A 13,517-nucleotide genomic window follows, 5' to 3' on the forward strand; every position below is an offset into this window, starting at 1 on the left:
AGGTTCCCTATGAAAATCAGAAAACACTTTCCCCTGTGAAGGTGACTGAGCACTGATAAAGATTGCTGAGAGACCAGTGGAGTCTCCCTCCTTGGAGATATTCAAAAGAGGTCTGGATCTGATCCCAGGCAACTATATCTAGGTGTACAGGCTTGGCACTAAGGGGTGTTACACCACATGACCTCCAGCTTCCTTCCTACCCCATCCATTCTGTTGATCTGTTACATATATTAAAAATGTCACTTGCAAAGGAGTTATGAAGTTTTACATAGCCCATGATGCAAAGCTTCATGTAGAGAAGGAGAAATTACTGTTTTGATTATCTTGACTGTTGCCAATTAAGTTTATATAAATATACATATGAGACTAGATACCTTGTGAAATTTTATTTGAACCAATAATATGATAAAACCCTTCTCTTTACTAAGTTTGTTAAAATTCCTGTCTGAAAAGTACAAGATAGATACCTAGAAAGAGAAAAATATTATTTTGATTATAGTTCACTTAGCTTTTAACAACTGACATGATTTGGGCTCAGCTTAGATTTAGAAGGTTCAGTTTTACTCTGAAACTCTATGGCCTGTCTATGCTCCACAGCATATGAAAACGATAACTTACCATATGGTAGAACTTTATATCTGTTGTTGACCTTTTTTTGAACTCCCAGTGTTTGCTGCAGGACAATCCCAGCACTCTTCACCAAGAGAGCAAGTACTGCAAGTTGGACCTGCTTAGTGCGCTCTGGATGTTTCACCTTAGCGTGCATAAACTATTTACAGTGTGTTTATACAGAGATTATGGAAGCTCTGTGATACAGACCATTCACACATCATGAGCAGATTCCTGTGTGCTTCAACCCCAGCAATTCCTTGGTAGAAACACTCTCACTGAAATCGATTCAGGGGTTCCTCTCGGTGTGATTAGGTGTGACTTGACATGAGGAAAGGCATTTGGGGCTGACCTTGTGGTTTTTTTGTGCTGAAGCTAATTATTATTTCTACAGAATCTTTTGTTAGTTTTTATTTCTTTGCAATTGGTAGGGGTCTCAGTACAACCACAACTGCAGTGTACTGAACAAGTACTATAAGTACAGCACAAGTACAGCAAAGGTAATTTTCTTCCTGATACTGCCCTTCTACTACCCTCAGCACAGAGTGGCTCCTATTTATTTCAGTGGAAGACATTCTACCACTTTAACAGAAACAGAAAACTCTGGGGAATCAAAATCTTAACCACTTTCACAGACATATATTGAACTTTGATGAAAGTTTTTACAATTAAAAAAAATCAATCAATCAATCACATAATTTCAATTCCCCTCTACATCAGCATCTTAAAAAATATTTTACTTTCTTTCAAATTAAATTCTGAACAAAGCAGTAAACACTTTAGCTACATCAGAACTATTTATTTATCCTTCCATCTGAATATTTTCATCATTCATCTTTTTGCTGGAAAGTGATTACTATTGATACCTATCACTACAGAATGTCTATGATGCACTCCCAGTCTTCAGGGGGATTTGAGGAGCCATATGACCTGGAGGGGTTCCCACTTTAAAGCATGGTCATTTATCATTCTGCTGTCTTACACGGACAGAGATTTGCACATTATCCAATTTAAACATCCATTTAGAAGCAATCTAGTTTTTATTCCTTGCTAACATCAGCACAGAGACTGTGGTGAACTCCAGTAAGATGGCTGAAGCTAAGAAGGGGTATTTAACAGGAGAGAAACAAAAATGTAACTAGATATCATTGCAGAAATGATTGCAGCAAATTTTGAACACAAATTTACTGCTTTTTGTTGCCATGACACAAAGCTTTATTGTAATGAGTTATGGATGTCAATATTGCCTTTTAATGAAGTTTTGGGAATTAAAAAATTATGAAAGGCTATGCATTAGTTTGTCATTTTAAATTGCCAATAGGAACAAAATTTGGCAAACAAATGTATTGTAAAATGAAGTCATATTAGAACAAAATTCCACATTGCAATTCTAACCAATGTTGTTTCACCATAAAATGAGAAATAATGCTGCCCTTCAATATGAAACTAATATTTTGTCACTTTGTGTAACTAAGTTTTGATGTCAAAGTAATATACATTGTCCTCATAGAGGAAAAATGAAATATTGTCATGGGCATACTTAGATTATTGCAGGAATGGAGCTAGAATGACAAATATGTTGTACCTTACACTCTTGAAAGGATGTGGTTTATTCTGAAATAACTTTTTGGTGGCTGCTCTAGACATATTAAGTATAAAAGTGGCTTTTGTATCAATTTAGAACTTGTTTCTGTCAGGTGTTTAGGGAAATGGTGGGGTTTGGATTTTAGTTGTTCTCTTGCCATATAATATGCTGATTAAATGACCAGGAAAGTAATTTGAAAAAAAGATGAAAAGACACTTTTAGGAGTCATTTAGGAATCTTGGTATCCTGACCTCAACAGGTCTAGACAGCACAATTTTAGATTTAATTCCATAAGTTGAATTCTCCATGTACCCAAAAATCAGACTTCACAGAACTTCTTGTAATTATTTTTTAATGCAAATGTATTTTAAGAGTTTTTTTCAGCTAATGCTCTTCTTTTTATTAAATTCTACCTTTTAAAATTGACACTCTTCCATTCCTGCAGTTACTGGAAAAACCCTTCAGATTTATTTTATTTCTTCAGTTTAGTCTGTTTGCAGTTTCTGAAGTTCTCCTTAGAGAAACCTGAAACTTTCAGAAAGTTTCTGTTTCATTGAGGCAAGCCTGCAATAAATACATTCCTGTTCAAACACACACCGTGAGGCACTGCATTTATTAATCACATCGATTTTGAAGGCACTAATCCCAACACACAAAGCCCAGAATAAGTGCAAGTCTCTGCAGGACTGTGGCCACTGCAGCCTTCCATAGTGATTTTCAATTCATCAGAGCTCAGTATTTTCCTTTTGACAAATATACCACTTTTGATAGCACTTCGGTAGCTGGATAGGTTGAGCCTTCTAAGAGACATACCTAAAAAAAGCTTTTATTTATTTATGAGAAATTCATACCAGTGTTGCTTATTGAGAAAATGTAAACTGCTATATGCCATCCCGTCTTCCACAAGTATTTCTGGATAAAGGTAAAAAAATAGAAGAGAGAAATTGATGTGTCCACACAAGAAAGAATAGTGTAATAAATAGGCATATTAATGGAGCAGCTCTGAATTCCTCTTGCTCTTTTGTAAAAGAGCATATCTGTAGGTAAGACCTGAAGAGTGATCATCTCAGCTCTCAGCTGGAAAGAGTGTTTAAATATCAAACAATAGACACTGCTGTGAAGATTTTTTTTTACTTGGTCATTAGTGTTGAATGAGATGATGGAAATTTGGTACTGAAAATTAAGGAAGTTAGGCCCTTTGTGAGGATTTTATGTTCCTAATTGCAGGCATTCAGTTGCAAAATTATCTTAAATGGGTGCCTCATTTGCCCAGTCTGTATGTGTAGACACAGCTGGTTTTACATGAAAAGTGATCAAAAATTTGTTTTAAACATGAAAAATACTGCTAAGTGTGACATAATTGGTAGATCCATTTATTAATGTCTAAGACATTAAAACAATAAAACACATAAAAAATGCATATAAGTATATACTGCTTTCTTTTAAAATTTATGTTTTTAAATAACACATTAAGTTAACAAAAATAGAAGAACTTGGCAAATTTTGGTATTTTACAAAAGTTGCTCTTCATAAAGTTTGGGAGTTTTGACCAAACTGAAGGTTGGTTTTGTGGGGAGTTTTCTGGTTTGTTTGTTTTTTTTTTTTAATATGCAGTCATAAATAGGTAAAAATTGACACTTACATAGACAGAGCAAGACTAGAGCAGCTTCACCTTAAGGGGATACTAGAGTTTCCACAGTGGTGTGAATTGTATATGTTAATGACATTTTTTAGACAGGGTTATACATTAAGTAATAGTGAACTCTATCTTTTCAGAGTTAAGTGGAATTTAATCACACAACCTTTGGATTTTGTGGGAGTTGAGCAATTAAATTGTATGAAGCTCTGAAAATTTAAGGTTAAAAGGGTCTGGCAAACATAAAAATAAGGAAATTCATAATGATGGGTGACCCCAAAAGACTTGGAATTTAGGTAAGCTGTGGACAAGTGTCTAAAAGTTCAGATGTTTATCTATCCTCTGGGGTCTCCAGAGTTGGGCTGCAAAGGCTTTCAGGAGGATGATTACTTTTAAAATTTCTAGCTCTTCTGCTTCTGGTCATAACTGAGTATAGACCCTAAATAGGCTTTGTTTCTTAGTACATTCTTTTTATTTGCTTCAGGAAAAGTGATTTGAAGGGAAAGTATTTTACAGTAGTGGTCATCTTTTCTAATTTAATCAACACTTCTTAGTTAAAATTGCAGAAAATAGACTTTAGGATATAATCTAAAGTCATTAATAAATCCAAGGAAAGTGAAAAATAGTATAATATTAATACTTTGTGTTCTGTCTTGCCAAAAAGCAGACTTCAGGGTATTGTGCTGAACAGGGACATTGGTTGAGCTCTTTAAGGACTAACTTGAGATAAATAATTTTAAATATTTCATTTATTGACCTGAACACAGTGGGTAGAAGTTTTATAGTGAAAATTATTCATGTCACAGAGCTGGCATTATTGGTATGGTGAAGAAAGAAAGAAGAAAATTTTGCTATGATATAAAATAATAAATTGAGACAGAAGATGTATCCACAAATCTAATGTGCTTTTTAACTAAAAGACAAAGCAGGAACATGTGAAAATTAGCATATGGATAAATATAAGAAGGAAATGGGAAAAATGTCCCTAAGCATCAGAAAAAGGTTGTGTAACAATCTTTCTTCAGGAGCAGGGGAGGCAAGAAATATAAATGCTTTCAAGATAGAGCCAGAATCAATTTTACAGGGAATTATCAACTGCAATTACTTGTGATTGCAAACAGGAATAAATGATCCAGAAAATAGAGTAACTTTCAATTTTTTTTAAAATTCCTGTTAATTCATATAACACTCACATATGTTTTAATATTTGAAAACTGTTGCTTGTTTGGATATAGTGGAACATTAAAAGTAGACAATTAGACAAATAATTAAACACACTGACCCTGTCTCCCTGATGTTTGTCTTAACAAGGAAAGAAAATGTTACTGACATTTGCTGTAATGTGTCACTGTACTGAAAATTCATTAATAATGAAATAATATAGAAATATAATCTGCCTCATCTTACATATCCTCTGCTTTTCTCATTTGACAATTGCTAAAATTTTTCAGACGTCTTTTGGGATTTGATTTGCCTCCTCAGAACTCCAGCCCTAAGAAATACAGAACATATGAGACATAATCTAGGATAGCATTTAAATTCAATTTTCAAAATATTAATTTATATCCAGAAACCACACTGAGTCTGGAACAAAGCTTTTACATTAGGCCTATACATTTCCCTGGCATGGGGAAATTCAAGTTGTGATCTTTTTTTTTTTAATTTTTCTTCCCCTAGATAGATATATTTTCCAGAACTGACTTCTCAACATAGGATCTGAGGATTGGCATGAAGAAAGACAGTTCAAAGCATTGTCAGTTTCAGGTAGGACAACTATTCTTTAGGTGAATATTTGTGTCTGTTATTTGATGCTAAATTTTCTCTCTTTGCTATCTGAAAAAGCTATTTTTTAAAGGCATGCTAATCAAACATGATGTTATTTATAGTATTGCTACCTGTTTGAAGAAAAACATAAGGAGCCAACAGTTATGAAAAGTACTAAAATTCTTCCTGTGTTAATTAGCACTATCAGTAAAAAGAAGATACAGTAGGGAAAACAGTAGAGAATTCTTTTTTTTTCAATTTTTACTGCTTTGAATCAGCAACATCCACCGAGAAAACACTGATATGTGATAAAAGGTGGAACAGTCTCTTTTTTCCTGCATATGTTACTTTGCCTTGGGATAAAAATGCACAGCTTCACAACACTCTCTGAATTTGATATACTAGGACTCTTTCAAAGGAAAAATGATACATATTGTCTGTGGATGTTATAACCTTATGGTATCAAAGATTACTGTAATTCTTAAGGCAGATTCAGATAATTATACCCATCTTTATTTGTTTATGGTGTCATTTTGATAAATTCATCAACCCTCATGTTCTTAGATGGGAATCAGGATGTCTTTGTGGCAGGAGCAAATTCTACATGTACAGATGCTGGGTTCTTGAAAATAACACTTCTTTAAAAATAGCATCTCTTTCTTTCATTTATTTTGGATTTTGTGCATTGCCTCAACAATGTTTAGGTAGTCTCAAATGTCAAGGTTTCTTAGATTTTGACCTTAAGTGTCTGCATTACTGGAGACAATTTTGGTTGAGATAATGATAGTGTATTTTAGAGAATGTGAGATAAAGCCTGAGGTAAGAAAAATTAATCTAGTAGAATATTGCTTACTTATATTTATCTTGCGCTTCATGGAATTATCTTTCAGTGAGCTGGAATAGTATGCAGAATGGAAAATAAGATAGAAAAAGTGCTATTGAAGAAGAAATTTTATATTTAAAAAGACAAATTGAAATATTTTCCTGATTATTTGCAGAATATAGTTTTTTTACATAGCTCAAGAATGATCATTTATGTTAAAATATAACTGAGTATTATGTGACAGATACTTTGCTGACACACATAACATTACCTAAATTTTGACTGCACGCCTCTCCACAACAAGAAATATATTTGGTTAAGTTCAAAGCTTTAAACATTTTTATTTTGATGAGAGCTACAGAGTGATATTTGTTTAACATTTTAATTGATTCATAAAAGTAGTTATTCATGTACAGATGAACACTGAAAATAGTAAATATTCATTAGAGAAAAAATAGTATATAACTTCTAATGCAAAATTTCTGATAGAAAGCAAATGTTACTTTATCACAAATTAATGATAAATATATTTTTTTTAAATAATGCAGCTTAGTTTAGAGTCACTAAGACCAAGAACTGGTACCTCGAATAAGAATTTCATTTATAGGCTAAATGCCAAAAAAATATTCTGTTTGGAGAAATACTTTGATTAAATTATTTTTTTCAATCTTAATTTTTTATTGCTCCTATTGCTATTAGTGTAATTGTTGATAGTCCCCTTATTAGTTTTTAACTAATTTGGAAGAAATACCATTATTTTTTATCTGAGTTAGGAATGGGTGAATCACCATGCAGATTTGAATATTTGTTTAAAATTAGAGCTGGTTTTGTTTTTCAGCAACAAATAGTACAATCTCAGTAAAATATACATGGGTCTCCTTTTACTCCTTTTTTCTCTGTATATGTCTTTGTCTATATTACACAGTTGGTAGGAAGATGGAATATTGTAAGGTTATCTGAAAAGTTTAATACTTGCTGATACTGAGCAGGTACCAGAAAACTCAAAAGAAAAACCATCTTGCCTTCATCAGTGTTTTAAGGGTCACTTTTAAACAAGATGAGCCTTACAAATACAAACTCTTCACCTCTTTTTGCATTTCAGTTGTGAATAACCTGTCCAAGAGACTATGGAATGTAGTTTTGGTAATTGACAGAACCCAAGTGAATAGAGTTCACTTTTGAGGCTGTCAGAAAAATGTCTTCTCCATATGGGCTTTACATCATGGAAGAGGAGAATGTAGAATCCCTTGGCAATCTTTTGTTGCATTTTTGCCAGATATACAATACTAACATTAAATTGATGTTTATATTTTTGTACAGGAAGATTCCTTCCTTGGTATCACAGCACTCTCTCTCAGACAACAACGAGGAAAGTTTTAAACATGTGGTTAAATTAATGCATTTTTGCTTACTCACAATGAATTAGTGTCATAACTTGCTGGCTACAATATTGCCTCTTAACCTGGAGTAATTACAACTTTGTGGCCTTAAGCATTTTATAAACAGCTTTAGTGGTTCTACAAAATATTTCAATTTTACAAGAAAAAGAAGCAACAAACCCAAAATTGCACTTGGACATACCAAGAAAAAGGTTTTTTGTTTCTGTGCTAATGACAATCTTATGTATCAGAAAGTTGTATAAAATTAATCTCAAGATGATACAATATAATATTTCATTCTGGCTACTCCCTTACAAACTAAAACATAATGGATTGGAAGATAAACATTTTCTGCCCCCCAAGGATATTTGTATTTTTAGTTTTTTCTGCATTCAACACCTGAATTAAAATTTTTCATCAAATGCACAATTTTTGTTATCTCTTTAATTGTTCTTGGAAAAACAATGTAATCTGGACTTCAGACAAGATTCTATCAAATACTATCAAAAGTGATGCAATTTAACAAAATATTTCAGTTTTGGCAAAACATCATATTTTAGGAAAACACATTTTGACATCTTCACCCACCAACTTTACTGGTGAAAAACATCTGTTTAAAAATGATTTCTGGAAATATTATATCCTTTCAAAGGGCTTGAGATTCTTTTTCAGTTTTCTGTGCACTGCATTTCCATTTGCAGCTAAAATGATATAGAAATAAATAGGCTACAAAGAATGCCCTTTTTGTGGTATATCAGTCTTGGAGCAGGAAGTGCTGGAATTATTGTGAGATAGACAATTCTCAAGATTTCCAGCTTGATTTGCAAGCCCAAGGGGGAAACTCATTGTTTAGATACACCATTTAAGGTTTGCCCAAAGCCAGCCTTGGGTCACTTAAGAGTTCAGGAGAAAACTTCTGTTACATGAGCAATTATTGTTGTACTTCTGCAATCTTATCTTCCACACAGAGACTTAACTAGAGTGCTCAAAGATTAAAAATAAAAAAATTGTAATAACATTTTTACCGTGACTGTACACAGTCTCTACCCTAGAATTAAAGTACCCATTTGAAAGACCCTACAGAACAGAAAGGGGCTAAGACTTGCTGCCATATGGTTGATAAAGAAAATCAGTCATTACAAAAGCCTAGCTGTTAATTTGCTTTCAGAAGTATCTGTACAACGCCTGATATATCCTGCTATTTATGCAGATACTGCTTTTTTTAATGTAGCATACTTTAGGGCAGTCTGGCTGACCCTTTAAGGCAGAAAGTAGGCATCAGTGAAATACACTTTCTTTATCTTTTGGGAAATGTGAAGGGGTGATTAGGAAATACCTCTGGAATGGCTTATATTTTGATCAGGTGCATTTGCAGACACATCTCTTATCCTTCCCCAAAATTACAGAAGGATTTACAAGTCTTACTGTGAAAGTGGTGTCAAAGACATCTCTAAGTCAGGAAAGACATTCTTCAGAGCTTCAATCCATATGTTGAGAGCTTTCTTGGCAGGCAGCTCTCATCACAACAAGGTGTTCAAAGAGAGGGATTTGCTCTGAACTGGCAAGTTGCAATGATGCTTCACAGGCATCATATGAATGTATTTAAGACTGTTGGGATTTAAAGGAAACTGCATTGCCTTTCTATGTGACTGGCCAATTTAGGGAATATGCTGTTTTTGAAATACAACAATATAAATGTCCACAGAGGAGACTTTTGTACACTACAGTGAATATAATAAGTTTTTGAATGAACTCAAGCTTACTAAAGAAGAGTTTATTTTAACCTTCCTGCTTGCTTTGTTATTTTACCATGATGTCATGGTGTTCATAGATAGAACATGCATATTTTGCTGCTCTTACTGCTACTGGTATATGATATAGGAGTGTGAGAACTGGAACTGGATTATTCAGAGCATATGTTCAATTCTGCTCTTTCTTGTGTTGGGTATAGGAGGGGAAATGTCTATGGGATTTATAGTGGGAACTGTCACAGTGATCCACATCATCATAGAATGATCCAAAATGCAGGAAATCTATTGTCTGATCTTGATCAGCTTTGGATAGAGGTGGAAAAAACCCAGTTTGGTCTGGGTGAAACTTCCTCCTTGTGGTTTCAGCAGCTGATTTAGTCCTAAACCCTCACAGACCTCCATCCTACAAGAAGTATTGAGATGAAAAAGTAAAGGATACTCTAAAGTCATAAAAGTCAAGGATACTTCAAAGTCATGCTGGGTAGGAGTCAGGATGAATAATGTATGTCCTCGAGGAGTCAGAATTATCTAGATTTAATATGACCCTTGGGTTATTGCAGCCCAGGACAAAATGAAGAGCACATGGCACTTCCATTCCCAGCACAGGGGTTGAGGGTATTTGCACTGTTGGCAAGGAAATGGGTTTGGCTTGCCAGCAGGAAACAGATCCAAATTTGGATGAGAGCTACAAAAAAGTGTCATTAATTGGAGGTGAACAGAAGTAACAGATGCCTTGAATTATTGCATTATCCCCCCAGACCTTGCAAGACAAATTTGCATAATTCAGGACCACTGTATTTCACCACCCACAGCTATTGCATATGTTCAAAAGATTTTGCTTCAGCTTTTAAGATTAGTCCCTGAGACATAAATTTTTTATGAACTGTATACATGGTGAATTTTACTGACGTATTTCATCCCACTGAATCTGGGGCTGTTTTTCACTTGTCTAATATTTAGCAGGAATAATTTTGTCTTAATTTTAGTGAACTAGAGGTATAAGGAAAAAAAAAATGATGTTGGGAGAGTGCCAGCTAACAACAGTTTTATTTGCAGATCCGTTTTTATATTGATTTCTTAAATTAGCCATATACACTGAAGTTCTGCAGAGATGGGGTTGGATTCATAGAAACTTTTGAAACCTTAAGATTATATAATTTGAAGATTTTTAGAATCCTTCTGAATTCTAACGGAATTATTTTCTGGAAGTTTTAGAAATGCTTTTGATATTTTAACACCTAAATCTGTATAAAACAGCTTATTGATTATCTGTAGATTAAAGAAGTAGTTTTGACAGGAATGTTAACAAGGTTTTATGTAATTACTTTTAATTGTCAGTACAAATCACTTTTTAATAGAGCTTTTCAGTTACACTTACATGTTGCCATTGAATTTGTTAAGGTTGTATTTGGACTAACATTTTTTTTAGGTGGAACAGAGCAGAATTTATTCTTTACAGATGAAAATCATGGAGGTAGTCCAATTATTCAAAGGTACATTTTCATATAATTTACACAGTAAGATTTCTTATCTTGCCCCTCTCAAAACAGACGTTTCCCCTCTGTTGGCATGTCATGACAAAATGTTCATCAAAGCAAAAATGTTTTACAGTAAAATACCATGTCTGGTTCCAATGAATCAAAACCTAAATCTCTGTACAGAGGAGAGGCTGTGTCTCTTTACTTTAGCCTAATTATTGATGGAAAAGTCTTGGGAAGGATGAGTTTATCAGAACATAGTTAGAATGTTTTTAATTTTAAAATAGCTTTTTTTTTTTAATTTAAAAAAGCTCTGCTATTGAATCCAAAACACATTGAATAATGTATCAGTTTAAAAGAATTTCAACATTGGTAGATCTTTAAGTCCAACTTTTTTTTTTTTTCTGGAAAGATAAAAGTTTTAAAATGCTAATTTATATACAAAGGCACTGCTTGGAAATGTGTCTTACAGGCTTTGTTTTATGCAAGTGCAAACCAAAACCATATTTCACAGTCTTGAAGTTTATCATGAAAGGCTTAATATTTTGTCCATCTGTGAAGGAAAACTCTGCAAAGAGGATAGTCTCCAAATTCCAAAATTCCTTACCTTTTCCTTGAACATACTGGAACTTCTTACCTTTTTGGTAAATCTCTTATTAGCAATGTAGAAACAAATTAAAGACTTGTATCTCTCTGTAGAGAATAATTGATCAGATGGGTAGAAATTGACATGAAGAAAAAGAGTGCTGTTCAAAGCCCACAGCTGCTCTGTTGCTAAAGAGCACTGACACATTTTTCTCTAATTTCCCCCCAAAAAGTGTACAGCCAACATATATGGATACAGTTCTCCCATACATGCTGTAATTATGTGGTGCTAAGATATGCACTGTAATTATACTGCTGTGGTAAATCCCTCTCTTGTGTATAACATACAAGGAGGGTTTTCTATAGCTTTTTGAATTTCTTTGCTGATTAACCAATTAGAATTTATTTTTCCTTTGAGAACTGCAGTATACATATATTTTTAAGATTATGTGTATTCTGCGCTGACAGATAAATTCCAGCTAACAGTTTTTCATATCACTGAGAAAATCGTAAAACTTATGCTGCTTTGCTATTCTACTACTTTTCCTGTAAAATTCCTTGATGTGTTGCATTGTGGGTCATGGCTCTTTTCCATAGCTCCCTGTCTCCATTCAGCATTTTCTTTTAATAGTTTTAATCTTAGTTTAGGGGTTTTGTATTTATTTTTGGTCCAAGTAGTCTGTTTACTTCAAGGGGAGAAGTTGAATCCTGTTTTCAGATTTAAAAATGAAAAGAAACCTATAGGTCCATTGGAAGTCTAAAGTCAGACAAATTGTGTTACAAAGGACTTTCTCCCAGTTGGGGAATTTTTTTTCCTGCATTTTTAGTTTTCAAAACACCTGTAAACTGACTTTTTGGTACTACTACCAGATATAGTATTTGTCTATCAACCACTATTTGCTTTTGTTAATTAAAAGCAGATGGCAAGTTCTTAAAAAAAAAAAGACGAGGATGTGTCTGTTGATGAAGTGGAAAGGAAAAAATTCCATCTTGAACAAGTTACATCAAATGGACATAAATTCATTGGCTAGAGCTTTTTGGAAAATACTCAGTTCTATTTATTAAGAGTTAATGAAATTGCTGTGTCCACAGGGCATTCAACTTTGTATAAAACAGGGAAAAAATAAAAAGTTGTTTGCGGTTGAAAAGGAAAAAGTCAACTGAAAAACATTTTTGTCATGGGTTAGCCCTGAATTGATCTCTGTAAGATGAATCAGATCCTGCTAAGACTTAGCAGAGTCTACCTGTACCAGGTCAGGCCTCCTGCTCAGGTAAGACCCATCACATCCTCTGTTTGCTCTGCAGAGTCCCGCTCTGGGGCTTGTGGTGCATTTGGCTGATAATCTCTGATCTCTCAGATATTTGGGAATTTTCTGCAACAGTTTTCAGGTGACATTGGACACGATTACAATAAGATACTTGGATTGCAACCTTCTTCACTGCTGTTCCAATCTCTGGATCTGGTGAGCCAATTCCCTTAACTACAGTGGCAGTGCCTCTACAAACAAGCATGCAGGTTCCTCATTGCATTGTGAAATGACACATTTTCATATGAAAAGAACACTCTTCCAGCAGCCAGACTAGGAATCAGAATCATCCCTGCTCAAAGACGGACTCTGCATCAATATCCAAAGCAATGCAAAATGACTTTGCTCAAACTAGATTTTTAACCATGCAGATCAAATAAAATCTCAATTTCCAGATCACGCTTGCCTCTTTTCTGCTTGGCTCTGAGCTTGAAATGCTTGGAAATTCTGGTTTTCAGCTGGCATCAGAGCTGACTCATCCACATCTTAAAGTCTACATTCCGGAGTTTCTTCAAGCTTTGAAGTTAAAAGTATTTTAGGCTGTTTGTATGAAGATTCATAATTACCTAAAACCTTTAGTTGCTTCTCTTACTTCAATGC

The 13,517-nt window shown here is 34.0% G+C and overlaps 1 long non-coding RNA gene across 1 annotated transcript; it reads left to right on the forward strand.

Annotated features, from left to right (window-relative positions):
- The first annotated feature begins 5,528 nt into the window (after positions 1-5,528).
- Positions 5,529-13,237, forward strand: LOC131566932 (uncharacterized). Its single transcript, XR_009275604.1, has 4 exons — positions 5,529-5,594; positions 10,977-11,040; positions 12,703-12,881; positions 12,993-13,237. It is a non-coding gene; the product is annotated as an uncharacterized LOC131566932 (long non-coding RNA).
- The last annotated feature ends 280 nt before the right edge of the window (positions 13,238-13,517 follow it).

The sequence above is a fragment of the Ammospiza caudacuta genome, chromosome 1 (genome assembly GCF_027887145.1).
Source record: "Ammospiza caudacuta isolate bAmmCau1 chromosome 1, bAmmCau1.pri, whole genome shotgun sequence".
NCBI lineage: Eukaryota > Metazoa > Chordata > Aves > Passeriformes > Passerellidae > Ammospiza > Ammospiza caudacuta.